At 39.8% G+C, this 14,553-nt stretch overlaps 1 non-coding gene across 1 annotated transcript; it reads right to left on the bottom strand.

Annotated features, from left to right (window-relative positions):
* Positions 1 to 13,562: 13,562 nt before the first annotated feature.
* LOC148033188 (small nucleolar RNA SNORD36) lies at positions 13,563 to 13,630 on the bottom strand. The gene has a single exon (XR_015691496.1). It is a non-coding gene; the product is annotated as a small nucleolar RNA SNORD36 (small nucleolar RNA).
* Between the last annotated feature and the right edge of the window lie 923 nt (positions 13,631 to 14,553).

The following is a 14,553-nucleotide window of genomic DNA, read 5'->3' as shown; positions in this document are numbered from 1 at the left end:
TGCCACTTGGATAGATGAGGCTATCCTTTGAAAAGAATACCCCAATTTCTCTTGAGATTAGGATATCTTGATTTTTCCAAGAAGATATAATCATTTGCACATTTACATGTTTGCACATTTGCACATTTGCACATTTACATGTTGTTAAATGTAGATATAACAATAAACTTTTAATCTATATATTTGAAAATATGAAAAAATAAAAAACTAAAATAAAATATTTAATATTATGACTAGTGATGTCCCCTTGGTTTGACTAACAAATGTACTAAAATGGGGATAATTACCAACTCTGTTCTTGGATTTGACTATGTAGACTAACAAAAGTCCTATGGAACGTGCTCAAATTTCAACCATAAACTTGTTGGAAAGTGTCTATGGTAGCCAGTTCATAGGTGAAGGTGGAAAATGAAATATATCACTTTATGATGCATGTATTATTGACATTTTGAATGCATATATTCAATGTGCAAAGAGATTGGGCTATACTGCACGCAAGTTTATTAGATATGGCCCTTCTATGGATAGTTTGTTGGCTAGTGTCGGCAAAAGGGAATCCCAAAATCATGCCTCTGTTGCATGTGCATTGCAAGGTGTTGTAGTTTGCAGTCCTTTGTATGACGAGCCCATAATGCAAGGTGATAGGGAGATTGTGGATAGGAAAAAAAAGGGAAGTGGAGTGGCTACAAGTTCCCACAACTAGGATACGTGATGGAGTCAAGGCAATGCAAATGTAGGGGCAAGCCATAGAGTATACAATTTAATGATGGTAAGATGGAAGAGACATTTATCGAGGATGATGAAGAGGATGAAGAGATACTAGTCAAGCCCTTCTCAAGCAGAGTAAGTGTGCTAGACGTGGGAACATCAACCTATGTAGAAGAGGTAGAAGTTGCACAAGAGGAGTGGACTTTACGAAGGATGCCACATAACTATGTGAGAATGTGTTTTGGTATGGAGGGTAGAAAGAGGTGTAGCAGTAAATTACAAAGTCGACAAGTGGGGTTAGTTGCTCCATGCTTTTGATATGAGAGAGCCTATAAGGACACAACCATTGCACAATGAATATGGTTTTGTAATCATGAAGTTAGGGATACGAATGCTATGCACAAACAAGTGATAGTATCACCAATTGTTCCATCTTTGTCACCAATTCATACAAGAATAAATATATCCAAGGAAGGGGATGGCAACCTAAAACAAGTTGGTTTCAAGTTTTCCTACTTTGCAACACCATCAAGGAATGAGAAGGGCAAACCTCCTAATTCTGCAGAAGGTGGTTCAAGTAGTAGGAGACGCAAGTGGAGGCATAGAATTGCCAAAGATGCGCAAAAGAGAATAGAGGCAGTTGCTTGCATGGTTGTGACGTTGGAGGAGATAGTGGAACTTGAGAGGCAACATTCAATATTTTGAGTCTTGATAGAGAGCTATTATGATATACACATCAAAGAAGAGCCTAGGTGCACTTGCTCTAATTTTCAGAAAAGAGAATCTACTCAAAAGGCATTTCTTGCCTGCAAACATATGTACTATGTGTACATGCACATACTTGGCCTTCAACCCAGGGACCACATGGTCATACATTAGCCTGCACTAACTCCCATTGACCTTGCATTTGTGTTAGGGAAAACACATAAGATATGCCCCGTCATCCAAGAAGCCCAAAGCTAAGCACGTCTCATTCATTGTTTTGGGCCACTCATCATCATAATCACATCAATAGGCTATGGCATGTCAATTTATTGCAAGACGATTGGAGTATATCAATCTTGGAACCTTTCTAGATATTGTACTCTTTTTGGGTGATGCAAAAGTTTGGAATATTTTATTGTGTAGCGGTACTTTTGTACTATTGCTTTCTCTGTTTTGGATGTACTTTTCATTGGAAGCTCCTACACAGTGATACATGCATGATATTTCATATATCTTCATGTTAAAAAAGAGCATTAGTGTGTGGGATTGTGAGACTATTGTAATTGAATCATCACTGAGTTATCCTTATACCTTTATGTGGTGAACAATAATGTCCATGTCATTTGTTGGAAAACCCAAGGTTGTTTCAAAAAGATCAAAAAATCAATTTCAATTGCAAAAGCACGAAATGAAAAGCTCACAAAAATAATGCACTCGATCACAATGATATTCATAATTTATTATTGTCTTTTATTTTTGTTCCAAAAATGTACAATTTATTCCTACCTACACGAAGATAGTCTACAATAAATTGTAACCAAAATTGGCATTTTATCTAATGAAAAAACAAAATCCAACATTCAACGTCAACCAACAAAACGAAATTCAACTATTTGCATGTGTTTTGAAGTTGGCACCTTCTCCGAATTCGCAACATAAACCATGCAAACAACTGTGTTGATGCCAGGAGGCATATTACACGGTGGATTCTATGAGGTTTTGCGGTGGATTCCATAAAATTTTATTGCCAGGGCTCATACACAAGGTGGATTCCTTGTGCGAAAAGTCGATGGGAACGCCTATCCTTTTCGGGCGTCTTGTTAATTTAATGTGCAAGTGGGTGATTCCATAGCAGGTGATTCCGCAAAATACATATTTAAATTATTAGACGTTTATAAGTTTAGAGTGCGCACTCGTAATAAATTAAGGTTAGGATTGAGTTCTAACCAATTTATTTATTTTGTAGCTGAAGACTGCTAGGTATTCACTTTTGTCGGTTTAATTTTATTATTTTCTAACAATTGTGAATGCTTTAGTTGATGTGTAGAGCAGGCAGCGATGGCGTTGGGAAGCACTAGAGGATGGCGTGTATTCAAATTATTATCATTTTTTATGGGCGCGCATCTTAGGCATGGCATCAATATTTTTTGACGCGCTTATTTATTGAAGCACTTCACATTTATTTATTATTTTTGTATGCGCATGGGCACACAATTTAAATATTTGTACTGGACATTGTATTTGGGTACCGCTTGACTCCTTGGGTGCCCAATAGCTTTAATTCTTTAGTGGGACAAAAGCAAACACAAAAGTTAAAGCATGCTAATTGTAAATTGGGCTCTAATATATCAAATACATGCTTTGTGGAGCGCTCACACAAGGCATGGGGGAAAATTATACCCAATTAGTCTCTTGCTTCATGTCGTGCAAGCTTTCTCCCTTGTTCTTTGTGTAAAAGTAGAGTTCTTTTGTTCTTGGGGACCTTCTAGCACTCACTACGCACGCATACAACGTTCGATCTGTGCACCATATGTAGCCAATGTGTTCTTAGTCTTGATAATGGAACCAAAATGTTGCACTATATGAGCTCAATGTGGTGACCATTAGACACACCCTTATTGATTTAAGGGTTTGGGTCATGTGAAGCATGTGGCTATCTCTCACCTAGCCTACTTACTCACTCATACAAATATAACAACTTGATGCAATATAGTGAACACGCTTACCAATACTCACCACATTGTAGTCATTCACATCAGAAAGCTATGCTCCACAATCCATATATGTTCTCTCTTGCTACTTTCCTTCTTTATTTCATTGTCATTTATGCACTTGAGAGGATTCCACGCCATGATTGAGAAGAGATGAAGAGATGGAGAAGAGCTTTGCACATTACACATCCCTCAATCCCCCACAAACTCAATACCACATACTCTTGCTCAAGCACTCGACTGATCATGAAGGGATGGAGATGAAGAGGAAAGAATAGAATAGATAAATCTTCACAATCCACAAGTCCTTCACTCCCTCTCCTTTACTCTCTCACACTTGGACAATAAAGTAGCAAGGGATAGGAAGCAAGTTAGCTCACACATGAATAGCTTGCCCTATTCTTTTTCATCCTTTTTATAGACACTTTTAGGGTTATGACTTCCACCTTCCCTTGGGCAAAGGCTCAAGAAGTGGATACTTCTTGTGTTAGCATGCTTATGCCTTAGCAACTAATCCTTAAAAGAACCCCCCATTCAAAGGCTATAGGAGGAAAAAATACATCTTCCATAACAAAAGAAGTGCACTCTTCTTTGAGGACAAAAGGAAAACAAAAAGTAGCAAAAGAAGGAGAATTTTGTTGTCTTGAAACCTAAACAATAGCTTGCATTGTTTTTATTCTATCTCAATAGTCATACAAGGTTATCAAGCTCTATCTAGACCTTCATATGATGATTTTCTTTCTTGGGATAGGGCCACATTTTTTGTACATTCACTCGCATGTTGCATTTTATTGGACTTTATCAAAGTTGAAGAGAAATCTTCTATCCTTTGCCCCTCCCATTTGATATAGTGTTCCTATTCTATCTCAGCAATGGTATGAGGTTATTGAACTCTATCCAGACCTTCATATTATCATTTTCCTTCATAGGATACGGCCACATCCCACATTTGTTGTACATCTATACATGCATTTTCAATATTCCCATTTTGCATTTGGCTAGACTTTATCAAAGTTGGAGAGAAATCTTCTAGCCTTTGCCCTCCCATTTTATATAGCACCCAAGTCTAGATCACCTGATTTTCTAGATTCATGCATAACCTTTTGGAGTTGCACATGAATCACATGAAAGCCTATTCTCAAAAGAAGTTTTTTACATTTCTTAATGCAAATATTGAAAGGGATGTAAGATTTATACAGTAGGCATAATCCAAATGCAAATATTTGAAAGGGATGTAAGCTTTATATAGTAGGCATAATCCAAATGTAAACTTAAGAGTTTATCAAGAATCTTAATCTCTATATATAATGTACAAATATACCCCCTTTTCAATGGAATTTGTGGAATTGCATCCCAATGTGGATCTTGTAATGTTTGTAGTGCACCTCTCTATGTTTTCCTTCCTCCATTGTTCAAGGTCATAGCTCGACTATTCACTTTCTCTCTTAATTGTGCAACTCCTAGGCTTCTTGTGTCAAACTGAATTGAGGAATCCATTCCATCCATGCAATACAATCATGGATGTGCTATTGTTTCTCCACCACCTAAGATCTTGAATATGCATTTTAAAGCCCTCAAGTAAGCACTCAAATGACATTCCACTTTGAATCACCCAATGCATTCTACCTCAAGCCACTCTCCCTTGTCTTGTGATTCAATAATGCTTGGGATGTCGAGGTGATTGATAATCCATTTCAAAGTATCATGGCTCTCATTTGGCACTTATGTTGCTCATATCCACCACAAATCATTCTCGGATTGGATACTTGGAGCTTGCCCTTAGGTGACAAATCCCTTGCATGTTGTAAAGATTTATTTATAAGTGCAACAATGATACATTCCATTTTTTGGTACTTTAAATATTTGTACATCATCTAGTTTTAATACAAATATGAGTTTCAACCTTGACAATATTTTGAAATCCAAGCTCTTTCCAATAAGGCATAGAAACAGTGTATGCATTTGCTCTTGCTCTGGTTTTTCCATTCCACCTGCTCTTTCAATATGGCTTGTTTGTGCAGAGCTGATTGTAGCTGGTTTTGTAACTCCATTAGTTTCTTCATGTTCTCCTCATCTCTTTAATTCCTTTTGCTGTCTGTAGCTATTTCTAGGCCTCTTCTCTTTTCCTCTTCAACTCCTTTATCTCCAACTCTAGACATTTATTTTCTTGGGAGTTGAAGGCACACATATTTTCTAAGGAGATGTGATTCTCTCTCTCTTCCCCATACAACTCTTTTAGACCCTCTTCTCTCTCTCTCTTGCTTTCAAGGCCTCTTTTAGTGTGATCACCTTCCTATTTATAATGATCATTACTCTTGCTTATTCCATCCTATAGTCTGTGAAGGCAGCCTTTTCTTTTCCAAGCTCTGCAAGCATGAGCTTTTTATCTTTTGTTGCCTTATAGAGTTGGCTTTGAAACTCCTTTATGAGTTCATGTTGATCTCCATTGTGGCGCATGGAAAAAGGCACCAAAGTGGTTGACACTTCTAAGTCGGATACCTTTGGCCCTTGGCATGACTCTGCATTGGTTGCTCTACTGGCCTCTTTGTTCCTGTTAGGGGAGCTCCTTTGCTGGTGGGGGTGCAGGCGCAAGTTCTTGTACTCTGCTAATGAGATATAACACCCAGGCCATGATATTGCTTTCATTGAGACCACCCCTTCTACAGTATCCTGTGTTGGGGTGATTGTTGGTGGGGCCAGGACTGGTGGGATTGGTTATAACGGGGCTTTGCCCTTATCTTCTGCCACCGTCCTACTTCTTCAGCTACTTTGCTCACGCTTGGCACATTCTCTCTTATTAGTCTCATCATTGCCAATTCTTGAGATCGGGAGGGTTCCTCCACGAATCTTTGAATGGCCAGGGAAATCTCCTCTTCCTCTTGTCGCTTCTCTTCTTTCCTCTTTTTGTACTCTTCTTCTAGCCTCTTTGACTCCTTCTCTACCCTTTGCAACTCTCTATTTTCCTCAATAGTGGAGCAAGTCCTTCATATGGGGATTTTGAGAGCGATCTTTTTTCTCCCCCCTTGGCTCAAAAACTTTGAGCCTTGCTGCTCACTAACTATTCTCTCACTTGAGGCTTCTTGCAGTTGCGATGGTTGGACATTCTTCTTTTCATTAACAATTCTTTTTGCATTGTCATGCTACTCACTATGGGTTTCTTCTTCCCCCTTTTCTCTTGATGAAAGAGAGATGGTTGGGCTTGCTAATGTGGGAGAGTGATGCTCCTCGCGGATTGGTGATGGCTCCGAGGTCTCCTCTATGACTTCTCTTTCCACCTCCTCTAGAGCTTCCTAGACAATGGTCATTAACACCCCTCCAAATCCTATGGTCGAAGCCTTGGAGGCAGGTTTTTTATTCTCAAACTCTACTATTGTGGTAGCCGGGGACTCTCCTCCTACCACCCTTGGTGTTATGGCTAGTACCTTTGTTGATGTTTGTATTGTCTTCTGAATGTAGGTGTTCCAATTTACCTCGTCTAGGGCATTGGCTTCAAGGCTTTCCAGGAATGGTATGCCAATTCTATTCATAAGGTCATTGTGTCTCTAGCTCAAAAAAAGTGTGTGGACCATTTTAGCATGCAATCAAATGGTGGGGTCCAAAATAACAGCTAGGTTGATTCCATCATTGGTGTAGGCATTTCTTCTGTCCATCCCTAGCATTCCGTACACATCCCTCTTTGGTCTCTTCTCTGACTTCTGTTAACCCTAGTGCCTTCTCCATTATCTCTGGATCAAGGGCAACTTCCACCCTTCTAGAGGTTTTATCTTGCCTGATAGTCATCATGCCACTGTTCCTTTGGACATTGAAAGTCCTCAAAAATTTTGTACATTTACTATGGTCGATGTCTTGTCCCACCTTTTCCAGATACTTGGTAAGGTTACATCACTCTATCATTTGTGCCACGGCCCCTTCAGATGTCACCACTCCTTCCAAATTGTGGATGTTGTGATATTTAATTGGTTGAATGCCCAGTTCTCCATGGCTAATCCATATCTCTATGTTCCTCCTCTGAGAAGGGGATTCTATTAACTTTATCTTATTGTCTTGCCATTTAGATTCCTATCACCACACAATATCCCATAATTAGTTTTCTTTAAAGGTCATCTCTTTCATGGAAAGTAAAATGACTAGAAAGATTAGTGTCCGACAATGAGGAATATAGCCCATAAAATAAGAAATCTCATACCAATCAATCCACACAATTTACACATTTGTTCATCCCTTTTATGCACTAGGGGAGACAACTTCTCCCAATGAGGAAGATGAGTACAATTCTGAGTTAGAGGCAAGCTCTCATATAGTGACCCTAAATTATCTAGACCACTTGGGACTCGATGCACCATGGGGGACGTTCCAAACCACTTGAGGTGCGGGAGGCTAAGAGAGGAGAAAAGAAAATGGTCAAAGTATTCAGAAAAAGGTGGATAGTAGAAGAAACCCCATGACCTTCCCAAGCATTTCACGAAGTACAAAAAGGGTGATAGAATAGTGGTGGCAGTAGGGGCCAAACAGAAAGGACAAGCAAGTGAACCCATCGAAGGACTAGTCAAGAAAGTGAACCCAAATGGAAAGGGAAAGCAAATGAACCTATTGAAGGACTAGTCAAGGTTAAGGAGGTCAACTTGGTAGGAGGAGAAGGACAAGCCTCAACCTATGTACATAGCGGACAACCTAACCGAGGAGGAGGAGCATGATCTCATAAATCTCTTAAGGGAGTTTGACGATGTGTTTGCATGGTCCTTAGATGAGCTAAAGGGAATAGATTTGAGTATTGTGACTCACAACATCCCCATGATCCCCCACGTACCACCAGTCAAGCAACAACCATACGCAATGAATCCTAAGCATGCACACACTGTAAAGGAGGAGATTGATAAGCTATTGAAGGATAGATTCATTTATGAGATAGAGCATATGGACTAGGTGTCACCCATAGTCATAGTCATGAAAAAGAATGAGAAGATACAAGTATGTGTAAACTATAAGAAGGTTAACGCAGCCACCAAGAGAGACAATTACCCACTACCATACACAGAGCATATGCTAGAGAGAGTGGTAGGAAAAGAAGCCTAGAGCTTTCTAGATGGCTTCTCAAGCTATAATCAAGTGCAAGTCCATCCAAATGACAGGAAAAAGACAACATTCGCCACCGAATGAGGGGTGTTTGCCTACACAGTTATGCCATTTGGACTGACTAATATCCTTGCTACCTTCCAATTCCTCATGTGTACCATTTTCAAGGACATGCTCAGGAAATGGTTGGAAGTCTTTGTCGATGACCTATGCATCCACACAAATTGGGAAGAGCACTTGAAAAAGCTGTGAATAGTCTTTGAATAGTGTTGGCAATATGTTCTCTCATTGGACCCCTTAAAGTGCCAGTTTTGGGTAAAGCATGGGTTCATCTTAGGGCATGTTGTGTTGAGGAATGGGATAGCCACAAACTTTTCCAAAGTCAAGGTGATTATAGACCTTCCCCCTCCAACCAGCTTTAGGGGAGTTCAACGTTTCTTAGGCCACACAGAATACTATCAACGGTTTGTACTAAACTATGTGTTGATTGCTAGACCCTTGTACAAGCTACTAATAGTCCTCGGGTGGACTGAAAAATACCAACAGCCCTATGAAAGACTTAAGCAGGCTCTAACTTCAGCTCCTATCTTGAGAGCCCCAAATTGGTCCATTACCTTTCACATGCTCATTGATGCATCAAAATTTTCCATGGGGGTAGTGTTGTCCAACCTGGCAAACATAACTTAGACTATCCACAATGGAGATAGCTCACTAAAATAGAAACGAACTACTCCACAATGGAGAGAGAAGGATTAGCCATGGTGTTCACCGTAAAGAAGTTCAGACATTATCTTCTAGCTACACCCTTCACCTTCTTTGTGGACCATCGAGCATTGCTTTGTCTTGTGAATAAACCTTGTGCAACAGGACGCATTGCTCAATGGTTACTTTTGCTCTTGGAATTTGACTTCTCTATGGTCATACGTAAGAGGCAAACAACATTATATGGCAAATCATATGTCCCACATACCCATAGGAGAGGCCACTGGGACGGAAAATCAATGACAACCTACCTAATGCACACCTTTTTAAAATGTCCAGTGAATGAGAATTGTTTATAGTAGACCTCGGGCCATATTGGGTGGATGGCATAGTCCACATACTTAAGAATGGGCTACCAGAACAACCAATAGAGAAAGCTAGATTAAAAATGCTAATCTTGAAGCTCCAACCTTATCAATTGATTGCACATTAACTGTATTGAGTAGGACAGGATGGAATTTTAAGGAGATGTATCTATGAGTACGAAATGTATGATGTAATCAAAGAAGCACATGTCAGAATAGCTGGAGGGCACTTCAGTGGAGACACTACTACACACAAGGTACTCTAGTCCCAATTGTGGTGGCTAATGCAATTCCAAAATGCAGTTAAGTTTGTAAAGCATTACGATGAGTGCTAACGTACTAAAGTTCCCACTTGTCAGGGAAAAATGGAGTTGAGCCCAATGATCACACACCAACCATTCAAGAAGTGGGGAATCAATTTCATTGGCCCAATTAGCCCTACAGCTCAATACTCCCAAGCCAAATATATCATTGTTGCCACAAACTATCTCAGCAATTGGACAGAAGCGCAAGCAACTCGCAAAATGATGCAAGGACCACGACCAAGTTTCTTTGGGAGGAGGTAAGCCACCACAACCACGACAATCCATTCTTGAAGTGGCATCCAATATGCCCATGGTGGACACAGGGAGGATGACTTGGGTACATGCATTTGACAGCTGGATTCAACGTTCACATTGTTTGCTAAAAGTTATGAACATTTAGACCTAGGCCTACTTGACGAACCCATAGCAACCGAGGTACATTTCTTGTTGTGTTCTTGGGAAGATTATGAATTTATTTTTATTAAGGCTTTCAACATTGCAAATGAGATGATTGGCAATGAAATTTTGTGAGAAAAGACCGTAATCCAATGCTTGATCACATCATATCAGAAAAGTAAAATTTCCATGCCACAACAAGAGCTTTTGAACTCCAATGCCTCGTTGAATCTAAACCCAATTTATTAATTTGTGCCTTTCATAGGCTCAAGAGGGTTACCAAATCATGACCAATGTGGAGCAACGATCTATCATCAAGACTTCTGAGTACAACCATACCTATATGGCCCCCACCTCATTTAGAGTGTTAGCCATAACTAGAAATCGGCCATTAGAGGACAATATCATGCTTCACCCATACTTGTATAAGATTCTAATGGGGGAGGAACTCCACATTGCAAGTCAGCTCAACTTAGGTGACCTCTTGACTGATGTATTGACTTACATCACACAAATAGGCATTTACCCACAGGATATGGATTGTTATGCAACTCTTAAGTATAACCCCAAGTTTTACGACTGGTTCTTGAGAAAGTGAGGCACACCATGGGTGCACCACATGCCCATAGACCTTCATTTCCACAATCCTAGGAAGGATTTTCATCCTTTCTAGGGGGGAGAGGAGTAATGGTGGGGTACAAGGACGAGAATCAAAATGGCCACCTTCCATATGGTACTTGCATTTTTTGTGCCAAGAAATATATGGAGCTCATACAAATGGATATTAAGATAGCTTTCTTGGAGATTTTCAGTGGAATGTCTATATGTAGTAGCTAAAGAGATTTTTTGTGTAAGGTAAGGAAAAATTAGTATAAAAGCTCTATAATATCTAATATGGTTTGAAATAGGCTTACTCATAATCTACCACCTCGAGGCATTCTAACCAAGCTCTATCACAATCTACCTTAGCAACTCCTTTGCTCACTCAAAACATGTTTATCTCTTGGGGTTGAGTGTTCACTCTAATCTACACAATTACTCTTCCCTTCATATCATATTCCATGGTCTCTACTTCCTCTTTGCTCTCCTCACTAGTGGAACAACAGTATTTGTACTCATCATCAGAATTCTCAAACTGGGACTATAGGTCGCTTACAGGGTTTCCACTTCCAAGTGCTACCTCACTTGTCATGAGATCCTAGTTATACAACAAATTTAGGTCGTGCACCTTAGTCCATTGCCACTTTCTGCTTTCTATAAGATCCTTGAGAGGCTTCAAGTAAGGGTACTGTGGACAAGTTACAAGTGATGGAACTCTTAGGTTTGCTAACAGAGTCTACAGCTTGCTTGTATTCATCCTCATCCTCTGAGAATGGGAGATCAATGGTTGCCACTATGTGCATCCAATCTCACTCATCCTCAGGGCAAGGAATGTATCTTGTTAGAAGCCCATAATCATTTCTAGATTTCGAGTCACCCTTCAACAAGGTAGAGATGGCATGTAAGTCCACTAGTGAGGTTTTCCAAGTGTCCATCTCTATTTGGACTGATTCTGATCTATTGCCCAATAATATCAGGCAATCATCCCAATCCTCTATTACTCTGGCGTTTCTCATCCAAGGCCTACCTAGGAGGATATCATAATCCACTCCCTTCATGACTATGAAATTCACTGAGAATTGGATTCTCGCTATCTTTAGTGTCCAATACTTTAGGACTCCAAAGGGTCTAACCTTCATCCCATTCACTAGAGTGGCATTGAACCTTTCGTTCTCCATCGTTGGGTTTCCCCAAGCTTACAAGACCAAGTGACTAAGTACACTAACCCCTACTCCTATGTCCACTATCCCCTTCTGTGTAATGTCTCCTAAGGTAAGACTACGTGCATCACTGTGCCCTCCCAAAAGGCATTACTTGTGGGGACTTAGACATGGGATTCAATGTTAGGCTTGGTATGTGTGTCACGGCATCATGGTCTAGAAAGTCTTGCGGCTTATAGTCATTATTGTGTGCTACCCATCGCTTTAATTCTTGCCAAAGTGCGGAGTTTTGTCTAAGTAGTTCTCTTAATGACAATGTCACAAGAGTTGTTATGAGTGTGGTTAGCAAGTTGCCATCCCTCTCTTCATCCTCAGCTTCATGGCCTCTGGAGCCCCGAGAGGAACACCAAGGAAAAGGGTATTCTCTTGCAAGAAAATCTATCTTGTAACATCAACAAGCTTGTTTATCATGTTTCATATTATCACAATGAAGAAAAGAACACCAGGCACAACAAATCTTCATGCAGCATTATGTAGACCTCCCACGGTTTTTAATAGAATCAACCATATTCTTCAATATCTTCATAAAATCCATCAATAGAACAAAGAAAGCAAAGAAGTACACCATCTTTGAATGGAAATACATCACATAGTATTCATCTTCAATATCTTCATAGTATTCTCTCTCAATCTCTCATATACAATCACTCTGTTTGAGTAGAATTGGCTATCTCTGACTCTCTCTCTCTCTCTCTCTCTCTATCAATAATACATCATATCCTCACTACAATCTCTCAAAATTACTCTCAATAATCACTCTTAGGTCGTGGATACCCCTCCCAAGAGGTATGTCTGATATGAAGGGTCACCAGAGCCACTACAGTGTCTCTTCACAGCTCACTACTGTCACTTCACTCTAGTCTTCTCTTGAGTCTTCAGCAGCTACTTCTTCCACTTCCTTCAGCTCTTTTGCACTTGTATTCACCTCTTTCCAAGGCTAGAAAACTTTCCCCAAAAGTCATACATACATTCCACAGAACACTTACAGAAGCATACAGAACAGTCTACAGAACAGTACCAGAACAGTTACAGTACAGAAGCAGAACAGAGACAGAACAGAAGCAGAAGCTCTACAGAAGACCTACAGAAGGTTACAGAAGGTCATCAAAACCACATAACCCACTCTCAAACCATTCCAAACTCTCACAAACCATTCAATAAGCTTTCACAATATCTCATTCTTCATCAATCAATACTCCATCCCTCCTTACAGAAGACAATCAGAACAAAACAGACCAAAACAGAGCAAAACAGAAGGTATACAGAACCTATCAGAACATCACAGAACCACCAACAAACATCATGATCTTCCAAAACACAATCATTATCATCTAAAACATTCTCAAACCACTTCCAAATCAATCAATCAGCTCATAAAATCAACCATTCAGCTCTCAAAAACAACAAAAATCAGCCAAAAAAACAAGTCATTTCAACACTCAACATATCCCCACACTTAATAAGGAAGCGTCCTCACGACCCAGGAAAAAGGGAATACAAGTTCAGGGAAAAGCTCAACTTTGATCTTCAATATCTTTTCAAAAAGAATCCATCCACCACGACCCCAACTTATAACCTGTTTCTGATATAAAAATACAAAGAAAGGAAAACTCTTTATACATTAACACCTCTTATCAAACTAAAAATCACAACAAATTTGTAAAGGATATAAGAGTTGGCTTCTTCTTCATCAGCAGCAGCTTTAATTCCCCAACCACGACCCCATCTCTACAAATCTCCAAAACATAGCTCGTACACGAAATCCAATAGGAAACCCCCATGTTCGTTTGACATAAATGAACTCACAACACAAACACTAATACACAACACAACCATCTGAATGACTTCTTCAAAAAGAAGAGTTTTGCATTAAAAAGCTTCCAGTATACATTGGAAAGGTATCAATGAAGATGATCCCTCTTAAAAGATTGATGTTGTCGGAATCGATCCATAGATAAGGATTCATCTACAAAGTTTTTAGGAGGATTTTGGAAAAATTGGAGACAGCATATCCTTTCCAACAGGACCAGGTATCTGCTAGGCAAACAGAGGGCATGAAAATACAGTATCTCCAGCTGATGGGAATCAATGCTAACATTGACATTCATGCACAGCTTTGGAATAGGCTTTGAATCAGTATGAGAATGCTTATGCATATACGCCAGGTACCAAGCAAAGTGAGCAGTTAATCTCACTGAGGGATCTGCAGACTGGGAATATTGTTGGGCAAAATGAACATAGTTTTGATAAGCTTGACTTGAAGCTGTCCATTCCCCTGGAATTACTGGCCAATTAATCTGCGGTCCTGTAAGGCAATCATCCGAACTCCATCCCCTTCTTCTGGAAATCTGATTATCAAAACCGTCACAGTCACTAACCAACTGAGGTGGTTGAGATATGGAAGTGTTAGGAGAGGGTAATGGAATAAGGGAAAGTGGATGTAGGGAAGGATAGGAAAAATCATAAAATGAAGAAAAGGTTAAAGAAG

Source organism: Lygodium microphyllum, chromosome 7 (assembly GCF_053477565.2).
Source record: "Lygodium microphyllum isolate KBCC chromosome 7, Lygodium_microphyllum_v1.1.10, whole genome shotgun sequence".
In the NCBI taxonomy this organism is placed as follows: Eukaryota; Viridiplantae; Streptophyta; class Polypodiopsida; order Schizaeales; family Lygodiaceae; genus Lygodium; species Lygodium microphyllum.
This window is presented reverse-complemented; position numbering and strand designations above follow the sequence as displayed.